The 10,879-nt window shown below is 48.3% G+C and overlaps 1 non-coding gene across 1 annotated transcript; it reads left to right on the forward strand.

Moving 5' to 3' along the window:
* The first annotated feature begins 4,490 nt into the window (after positions 1-4,490).
* LOC114753991 (5.8S ribosomal RNA) lies at positions 4,491-4,646 on the forward strand. Its single transcript, XR_003741088.1, has one exon. It is a non-coding gene; the product is annotated as a 5.8S ribosomal RNA (ribosomal RNA).
* Positions 4,647-10,879: the final 6,233 nt, after the last annotated feature.

A 10,879-nucleotide genomic window follows, 5' to 3' on the forward strand; every position in this document is an offset into this window, starting at 1 on the left:
CCCCCTAAATGTTAGGGGGTGCCGCTGCCAGTGCCGTCGCCCGTGGTGGCCCGTAGAGCGCGCACTTTGTGAAACACTAAAAAATTTCAAAAATATTCTATGGTTGTCAAAAAGTTATGAAACTTGGCAGGAAGCATCCTTATATGATGCCAAGGAATGCTGCAAAAAATCGCGTAAAAATACGATCTCTAGGTCCCTCAAACGGAGGTTGTCATCTCATGAAAAAGTATGTCTATTCGTGGCACATGGGAAAAGGCTCATTTTGCAGATATAGGGGGGCACCCCCAACCCCCCTCCCCATGGCCTTACTCACACTACCACATGTATGCCCCTCCCAATAGACAAGATCAAGGTGTGAGCAAGTCCATAGGGTGTCCCTCCCCATAACGTCGACCACCTTCCCCGGTGGCGGTGGCGGTGGCGGTGGCGGTGGCGTGGTGCCGGGGGCGGCGGCGGCCGCCGGCGAGATTTTCCGACGACTTTTCCGGCGACCCTTAAAATGTGTGGAATTTCAAATGGGATGGATGGATGAGCGTATCTAGGGGTTCTTGGGCCTTCCTTGCACGCTATTCCCGTCGAAACTCGAGCGGAAAGGCATCCGTTGGGGCGTTTTCCTCGCGGTTGCTCAGTAAGCAAGGGCTAGGTTGGACTATCGTGTTTGTGAGGCACTCAAAACCTCTTTTGGTAGCCTTCGGATGGTACGTTCACCCATCCCCCCATTTGAAATCTCATTCATTGCCCCTCATGCGTAGGATTCCCGCCTTGCGACGATGGCGGACAAGCAACCCAATCGATGTAGCCTTCGGATGTAGCCTTTTGTTGCTTGGCCAAGCTTGAGCACGGTTGGAATCCTCCGCATGAGGTGCGTACCCCGGTTTGGGGTGAAAGTCATTGATCCGGAAAATCTAGGCCCTGGAAGTGTGTGGGATTGCAAACGGGATGGATGGTGGCGCGTACCAAGGATTCATGGACCTCCCCAGTGTGTGTTTCCCGTCGAAACCTGAGCGGAAAGGCATCCTCACGGTTGCTCAGTAAGCGAGGGCTAGGTTGGACTCACGTGCTCGTCGTTGTCAATCGGAACTTTCCGAGAGGGATCCCCGACACAAAGTTGCGAAACGGCATCCGCCAAGGGACTTTTTCCCACCGGGTGCTTAATAAGCAAGACCGTGGAGGGGTGATGTTCTCGGGCATTTCGTGCGGCACGTTTGGTGCGCTCCCCCATCGGCCCATTTGGAATCTCATTCACTGCCCCTCATGCGGTGTATTCCCCCCTCGCGACGACGGCGGACAAGCAACCCAATTGATGTAGCCTTCGGATGTAGCCTTTTGTGCTTTGCCAAGCTTGAGCGGGGTTGGAATCCTTCGCAAGAGGTGCCCAGGGTCGACGTCATTGGCCCCTAAAAGTGTGTGGGATTGCAAACGGGATGGATGGTGGCGCGTACCAAGGATTCATGGACCTCCCTAGCGTGTGTTTCCCGTCGAAACCTGAGCGAAAAGGCATCCTCACGGTTGCTCAGTAAGCGAGGGCTAGGTTGGACTCACGTGCTCGTCGTTGTCAATCGGAACTTTCCGAGAGGGATCCCCGACACAAAGTTGCGAAACGGCATCCGCCAAGGGACTTTTTCCCACCGGGTGCTTAATAAGCAAGACCGTGGAGGGGTGATGTTCTCGGGCGTTTCATGCGGCACGTTTGGTGCGCTCCCCCATCGGCCCATTTGGAATCTCATTCACTGCCCCTCATGCGGTGTATTCCCCCCTCGCGACGACGGCGGACAAGCAACCCAATTGATGTAGCCTTCGGATGTAGCCTTTTGTTGCTTGGCCAGGCTTGAGCGGGCTTGGAATCCTTCGCATGTGGTGCTTGGGGGCATGTGCCGCTTGTGAAGGGAATTGGAAGACGACGCGCAGCGGAAAAAAACTTAAAATTTTAAAACTTTCAATCCCTTGCCCGGATCTACCGATCGCGTTTAAGTCAGGTAGTAAGAAGCATTACCTTTGGTGTTCGATTTCCTGGTGACTCGATGATTCGGCCGTTCAGGATGCTTTTGCTTGCCTCCTTTGTCGTTCGAAGTCGACAACTCCGGTCGGCTTCCTCTATCGGTATCCACACGAGTAGCCCTCAACCTCGAACGACGTGCTAGCGTCTATGTCCGTCTAGGGTTTTCAAAATCCGTCCTCTCTCCTCACTTTTGGCCGTCCCTTATCTGCTTAGTGCTTTCGCTCTCACTTATAAAACCCTAACTCCCTAATATCGAATATATAGGATGTTATAGGTATTATGAATGATATTTTAATTTCGAAATTAATCCTAAATTAATTCCGAAATTAATACAATATTAAATATTGCATAATTAGATAAGAGAACAATTAAATAAATACGGTTTATATTAAATCCGTCTCACAGATTTAATTCACCTATTTATCTAATTCAAAAATAAAGATATGATGGAATTAATTTACATAGATCTAATTTATCCTTATAAATTAAATCTAACAATTAATATCTCTTATATTTATATAATATATATATACGAATATATATACACGTCCACCCTATTTATTCATTGAATCTGGACATATCCTAGATTCAATGAATCTGGACATCATAACTCGTGTTGGGCTATTTTGTGTGCGACCCTGTAGGCCCATATGAAGTTGGCAGTGGGCCATTAACCATAATGACTCACAAGTCGTAAGCGGTCTCTAGCAAGACATCACGACTACCCAAAACATATGAGGATCATTGAACAATGTAACCTTTCATATAACCATATCACGTCCCTTTTATCACACGACATTTTGGTCATGGATGAGGCATGGAGAACGTCATCCTCCTATTCATAACCATTACTTTCTCGATCCCTGAGTAGTCTGAGTATAGAAATGGAACTACCTTTTCATTATAGTATGGCCATACATTTCTCAGACTCACTCATCGAGGGGCCCAGTAATGTCTCTTTACGAATGTGAGGGACAAATTCCATCTTGACCATTCACATTCCTTCGCATGAAAAACCACTAAGCCTGAACATAGTCTTTATGATCACTCGGTCAAAAGTGACTTTTGACTAGGTCAAAGCTAAGCGTTTCTTATGTATGAATCCATGATGATCTCAGGTCAAAGGGCACAGTGACATGGTTTGTATATGAGAGAAGCTTATGACTTAACCTATGCAGCTCTCTCATAGCGGGTCAGTCCAACACCTTGTACTCTTACATGTGCCTATGACTTTAATTTATATCTCTATATATCTTTAAAGTCATACTGGTCTTATTTCATCTTTGCTCCCATATAGATGACCGACCAGGGACATTTAGGATAAACCATGAGTTATCCAAGGATAGTCATCACAGTAAACATGCAAATAATATGATAACGTAATTAATAAATTCATAAATTAACAATGTTCAAAACATAATGATTGGCCCCTAGGGCACAATTTCCAACAGCTTGGTCCCTAAAAGATGCATTCATGCCTAACGAGCTTGGGCCGGCACCTCCCGTCTCTTCCATTTGCTCGCTTTCCCCGTCTGGGGTTGCGGGGTGTGGTTGCCACGGTGGTGTTGGTTCGGGCAAACGTGCGGGCGTGTGAGTGGTGTTTCGATTGCCGCTGTCGGCTGGCTCCGTGCTTTGTCCATCGAACTGTCGACACGCAACCAGGTGCAACCAAGGTGATGCTTAGCAGTGCCCCGCGGCGGATCTTGTGTTGCATGCCTGTTCAACGGGAGACTGACGCCTTTTCAGAGTTACCTACCTCCACCCGACGCCTTGCAAGGGGTGTCGGGGGACTCCAAAGCATGCCTCGTGCTCCAACGAGCCTTCACCGGTCGCGTGGGTCATGTGGCCATGCTTTGCTCTCGGACCCAGTGCATGCCGTGGACGAGAGGGGTGAACGCCTTTCTTAGTCCTATGTTGGAAGTTTCGATCTCTTGAACGACGACCGACAGGCCCGAGTAATCTTTGAAATTTCATCGTGATGGGGATAGATAATTGCAATTGTTGGTCTTCAAAGAGGAATTCCTAGTAAGCGCGAGTCATCAGCTCGCGTTGACTACGTCCCTGCCCTTTGTACACACCGCCCCTCGCTCCTACTGATTGAATGGTCCGGTGAAGTGTTCGGTTCGCTGCCGGCGACGTCGCGAGAAGTCCACTGAACCTTATCATTTAGAGGAAGGAGAAGTCGTAACAAGGTTTCCGTAGGTGAACCTGCGGAAGGATCATTGTCGATGCCAAAGCGAAAGCGCGACCCGTGAACCGGTTGACACAAGTCTCGGGCGGGGGTAAAAGGCCGAAGGCACCACGGCGCCCGAAGTCTCTGCCCGTGCACGCCGAGGGCGGGTCCTGTGCGTCGGCGCAGGCCCTGGCCCCGACAACCAAAACCCCAGCGCCACAGGCGTCAAGGAACCGCAACCAAGCAGAGCGCGCCGCTGGTCGCCCGGGCACCGGTGCGGGCCAGAGTTGCATATCATGCCACCTGCATCTATAAAATGACTTTCGGCAACGGATATCTCGGCTCTCGCATCGATGAAGAACGTAGTGAAATGCGATACTTGGTGTGAATTGCAGAATCCCATGAACCATCGAGTCTTTGAACACAAGTTGCGCCCGAAGCCACTAGGCCGAGGGCACGTCTGCCTGGGTGTCACGCAAAGTCGCCAGCGCCCCCTATCGCGGGCACGGCGGATGATGGCCTCCCGAGAGCCTCGACTCGCGGCCGACCGAAAGAAGGGCCTGAAGTGACGGCGGCCATGATCCACGGTGGATGAGTGAATGAGATGCGCTCAAGAGACCGGACGTGCGTGCGCCGTCGCGCAGAGAAGGGGCCTCACGATGAGGGCTCCCTCGACGGGGAGAAAAGCCCGTGACACGTACGCGACCCCAGGTTAAGTGGGGCTACCCGCTGAGTTTAAGCATATCAATAAGCGGAGGAAAACAAACTAACAAGGATTCCCCTAGTAATGGCGAGCGAACCGGGAATAGCCCATCATGAGAATCGATCGCCCCCGGCGTCCGAATTGTAGTCTGGAGAAGCGTCCTCAGCAGCGGACCGGCCCAAGTCCCCTGGAAGGGGGCGCCGGAGAGGGTGAGAGCCCGTCATGCCCGGACCCTGTCGCACCACGAGGCGCTGTCGGTGAGTCGGGTTGTTTGGGAATGCAGCCCCAATCGGGCGGTAAATTCCGTCCAAGGCTAAATACTGGCAAGAGACCGATAGCGAACAAGTACCGCGAGGAAAAGATGAAAAGGACTTTCAAAAGAGAGTCAAAGAGTGCTTGAAATTGTCGGGAGGGAAGCGGATGGGGGCTGGCGATGCGCCCCGGTCGGATGTGGAACGGTGTCTGCCGGTCCGCCGACCGACTCGGGACGTGGACCGACGCGGATTGTGGCGGCGGCCCAAGCCCGGGCTGTGGAAATGCTCGTGGATACGTCATCGCCGTGATTGTGGATGGCAGCGCGCGCTGTCACGGCGTGCCCTGGCACCTGCGCGCTCCTGGCGTCGGCCTGTGAGCTCCCCATTCGGCCCGTCTTGAAACACAGACCAAGGAGTCTGACATGTGTGCGAGTCAACGGGCGAGTAAACCCGTAAGGCGCAAGGAAGCTGACTGGCGGGATCCCCTCGTGGGTTGCACCGCCGACCGACCTTGATCTTCTGTGAAGTGTTCGAGTGAGAGCATACCTATCGGGACCCGAAAGATGGTGAACTATGCCTGAGCAGGGCGAAGCCAGAGGAAACTCTGGTGGAGGCCCGCAGTGATACTGATGTGCAAATCGTTCGTCTGACTTGGCACGTTGGCACGTTGGCACGTTGCGCGTGTGCAAGGATTAAGGTGCTTGGGCAATGCGCGTGGACCCTTGGGCAAGGTCATGGCAACGGTGGGCAAAGCTCGGACAAGATCCGGGCAAGGTTCTTGTACGGTTTGGCAAGCTTGGGCAAGGTCCAGGCAAGGTGCTTGTACAGTTTGGCAAGCTTGGGCAAGGTCCGGGCAAGTGTGGGAGGCTTGGGCAAGGTCCGGGCAAGGTTCTTGTACGGTTTTGCAAGCTCGGACAGGGTCTGGGCAAGTGTTGGCATGCGTGGGCAAGGTGCTTGTACGATTGGGCAAGCTCGGACATGGTCCGGGCAAGTGTTGGCACGGGTGGACAAGGTTCTTGTACGGTTTGGCAAGCTCGGACAGGGTCCGGGCAAGTGTTGGCACGTGTGGGCAAGGTGCTTGTACAGTTGGGCAAGCTCGGACATGGTCCGGGCAAGTGTTGGCATGGGTGGGCAAGGTTCTTGTACGGTTCGGCAAGCTCGGACAGGGTCCGGGCAAGTGTTGGCACGCGTGGGTAAGGTGCTTGTACGGTTTGGCAAGCTCGGACAGGGTCGGGGCAAGTGTTGGCACGCGTGGGCAAGGTGCTTATACGGTTTGGCAATCTCGGACAGGGTCCGGGCAAGTGTTGGCATGCGTGGGCAAGGTTCTTGTACGGTGTGGCAAACTTGGACAAGGTCCGGGCAAGGTGCTTGTACGGTTTGGCAAGGTGCTTGTACGGTTTGGCAAGCTTGGGCAAGGTCCGGGCAAGGTGCTTGTACGGTTTGGCAAGCTTGGACAAGGTCGGGGCAAGGTGCTTGTATGGTTTGGCAAGCTTGGGCAAGGACCGGGCAGGTGTTGGCACGCGTGGGCAAGGTTCTTGTACGGTTTGGCAAGCTTGGACAAGGTCCGGGTAAGGTGCTTGTATGGTTTGGCAAGCTTGGGCAAGGTCCGGGCAAGTGTTGGGAGGCTTGGGCAAGGTCCGGGCACGGTTTGGCAAGGTTTGGGCAAGTCCTGGCACGGTTTGGCAATGTCCTGGGACGTCCAGGCACGTCCTGGCACGTCCAGGACGGGTCCTGGCACGTCCAGGACTGGTTTAGGACCAGTCCAGGACTGTTCCAGCACAGTCCAAAAATTTCACTCCCGTACCGAAATTAAATCCACTCGTTACATTTGAGTCCTGATGGTTTTATTCACTCCTACTTGACCCCCCCTAAATGTTAGGGGGTGCCGCCGCCGGTGCCGCCGCCTGTGGTGGCCCGTAGAGCGCGCACTTTGTGAAACACTAAAAAATTTTAAAAATATTCTATGGTTGTCAAAAAATTATGAAACATGGCAGGAAGCATCCTTATATGATGCCTAGGAATGCTGCAAAAAATCGCGCAAAAATACGATCTCTAGGTCCCTCAAACGGAGGTTGTCATCTCACGAAAAAGTATGTCTATTCGTGGCTTATGGGAAAAGGCTCATTTTGCATATATAGGGGGACACCCCCAAGCCCCCTCCCCATGGCCTTGCTCACACTACCACATGTATGCCCTCCCAATAGACAAGATCAAGGTGTGAGCAAGTCCATGGGGTGTCCCTCCCTATAACGTCGACCACCTTCCCGGTGGTGTGGGGGCGGTGGGGCCGGCGGCCGCGGCCGCCGCCAGCGAGATTTTCCGGCGACCCTTAAAATGTGTGGAATTTCAAATGGGATGGATGGATAAGCGTATCTAGGGGTTCTTGGGCCTTCCTTGCACGCTATTCCCGTCAAAACTCGAGCGGAAAGGCATCCGTTGGGGCGTTTTCCTCGCGGTTGCTCAGTAAGCAAGGGCTAGGTTGGACTATCGTGTTTATGAGGCACTCGAAACCTCTTTTGGTAGCCTTCGGATGGTACGTTCTGTAACATCTCGATTTTTGGGCCTAGAGGTATCAAAAATAGCCTGAATGAGATAGGCTACCAGACCCCTTTTTAGGAGAGGTTTTAAAGATGAGAAAGGAAGTTAAAGCGGTTTCAGGGACTAAACTGCAAAGTGAAAGTTTTTAAGGGGCTAAAGGGTAATCAAAGTTAGAGGCTCCAGTAAAGTCTCAAAGGCCCAGAAAGAGAAAAGAGGCTAGATACAGACCAAAGGTTAAGTTAGAAGCCTCAAAGAGATGGTTTTATAAGGTTGAGCCTAAGCAGGGGTAAAACCGTAAATTCAGAAAGTTACGGCCATCAGGGGTAAAAATGGAAAGTACTTAGAAAATTCTAAGAAAATCCCAGAAAATGGGAAATAATATTCTAAGGCTCTTTTGTTAAGAGAGATGATGAAAATACCCCTGAGGTAACTTAAAAGGAATTTATAAGTTTGTGGCTCAATTTGAGATATAGAGGTAGATTTAATTGTTTGAGTCATAAGGAAACCTCAGAAAATTATGGTAAAATGGGAATGTATGATCTAAGAGACTACAGAAAATTATAAAATTAGTGTCATCCCTAGAAGACCAGCAAAATGGCTTTAAGAATACTTAAAAGCCAGTTGTGCCAAAAAGGGCATTTTAGAGAATGATTTTTAAGTGGGCTACAGGTTGAGTTATGACCTGAGAAAATTCATAGATTTTCTCTAGAATATGAGGAATTTTATGATATTTTTGGATGAATTTTGGAGCTCTGGATTGAATAAAAACGCTCCAGTCAAATATTAAATAATTTTGTCCCCTAAATAGGAGACAAAACCAAAGAAAATATCTGAGAGCCATTATGACGATGCTGAGTCAGCGTGCTGAGTCATCAAGCGTAATCATGACACCTACGAGTCATCATGCTGAGTCACCAGAAGATATTTATGGACAGCATAAAAATCAGAACGCAGTATGGGAACATTTTAGACAGTCTTTTGTCTACCCGTTATAGTGAAATCTCTACTGCATGACTCAGTAAGGTTAAGTAGCCTGTCAGTAGAGCTAATTATTTTCATCTATGCTCCTCTGAGATGGCGCCATATATGTACCTTTTTATTGGCCAGAATTTTAGAGAAGAAGTTGTCCCAACGGTACAGGGTAAGTCAGGACCTGAAAAATATCTGTTACGATGCAAGATTGGCTTGATAAGTGGAGAAATAATTAAGGAGATATTTTTGCACGAATTTTCCATTTATTTTCTCCCTATTTTAATGCCATAAATGATGAAAGGACATGAAAGTGACAAGTGTACGGTTAGATGAGAAAAAGAAAATATTACGTGTACGGCTAGATGCAAGACACGTGTACGGTCGGATGCAAGACACATGTGCGGTTGGATTAAAGACATGTGGCTTGATGATGTAAGCATGATATCATCATGATGAGGTAGGCATGATGTCATAGGACACTTGTCACCGTAAGATCAAAAGAGAAAATGGACGGTCCAGATCGAGCCACGTATTTTTAAGATCAACGGTCCAGATTCAGTCTGCTTTTCTATAAATACCCCCTCCCCTCCCTACCATTTCGTCCAAGCATAAGGAATCCATGGGGAAGCTCTTGCAAAATGGTTCTAGAGAGAGAGAAAGAAGAGGAGAGAAAGAAAGGCCAAGTGGTTCCAAGCCAGATCAAGCTCTAAAAACAAGGTATGTGATGGTTATAGCACCTGATTTATGCCTATTTCGGATTAGTTACTGTGGTATCTGATTCTGAAATTTTGTATGCTTAAAGTAAACTCTTGAGCTTTAAATCCATGGGTAGAACACTTCATTTGGATATGTGTACGATTTATGGTGATTTTTCAAAGTTAGGGTTTGAAATCTGGAAACAGTGTTGAACTTTTGGAAGAGTTTCGAGTTCCGTACAGTTCCGGTACTATTCAGCGTAGAATTGGTTCCTGAAACTATTTTTCATTTAAATTTAACTTAAGGATTTCAGTGAGACTTGGAAGCACTCAATTTGGATTTTCTAGAATAATTATGAATTTTCAAAGTTGAGCAAAAATTCTGGAAATTCTGCGTGAACAGTACCCGCGAAGCAAAATTTCCAGATTTGGTATTCTTGAATCTAAGGCCATCTAAAGTGGTCCTAATTGACAAGAAATGGATCTTAAGGATGGGAAATGATAAGATTTATGTTAGAAAAGTTGGAAAAGAAAACCCTAAGACTAAGAGAAAGGGTTGAGGTTCAAGAAAGCTAGTCTTGAACTTTATGTAATCTAGTGGTCCTAATGGATTGTATGATCAATGTGACTATGTTTAGGACCTTTGGAACATCCAAGAGGATGTTTGGTGATGTTGACCGAATGCCCACATGGTTGGAAAGACAAGGGAATCAAAGAAAAGCAAGGGGAAAGCCATGTTACAAGGTAGTGAACTTACCTATACTGTGTGCTTGATATGTATGCTTGCATGATGTGATTGTTGCCATGATGTGACTAAGCTATGATGAAATGTTTGCAAAGTTATGTTTGCAGTTTATGTTATGTTTTGCCTTGGCAATATGTTATGGAAGCATGAAATGCTTTAGCTTACTTTCCATGGCATTCATGTGTTAATGTTATAACATGTCATGCATGTGCATTATGTCTTGCATGCTTATGGGTAGTGTTTGCTACTGAGATTCCCCCGAATCTCAACCCTCCCTAACCAACCATTTAGGTCAATCAATGATGGGCAATAATGGCATGAGAAGCAAGGAGAAGTAAGCGGAGAATTATTCTTGTTAATGGATGAGACTGTTGATAAATGTATAATTCTACTATTTTGTGAACTATGTTATGGATGCCAATGATGCCATGTATTTATTATAATATTTATGGCATGAATGAAAGTGTATGAGCATGAACGGGAAAAGAGTAAGGCCATGTTATGTATGCCAAAGAAATAAAAAGAATTAAAGAGATGTTAAGGGATAAAACGTAAGTCCTGGAGCAGTGAGTTTGTAGCTCCAGTTTGACCTATCAAACGAGTGAGTTAGGTCATAAGATTTGGCAAGCAAAGAGATCTGATGTTCTCTTTAAAATGAGGGGAGTTAGTTGCCCGATTCCGATAACCGAGCAGAAAGTTATGCCTTCCAAAGTTAGGCAAAAAACACAGTAAAATCCGAAAATGACCAAATGAACAGTAAATTTTTCAAAGGAAATTGAGCTCGAATTTCAAGGCAATCA

The sequence above is a fragment of the Neltuma alba genome, unplaced genomic scaffold, assembly GCF_004799145.2.
Source record: "Neltuma alba isolate B1F8T4 unplaced genomic scaffold, ASM479914v2 tig00008367_pilon, whole genome shotgun sequence".
Taxonomy (NCBI): Eukaryota; Viridiplantae; Streptophyta; class Magnoliopsida; order Fabales; family Fabaceae; genus Neltuma; species Neltuma alba.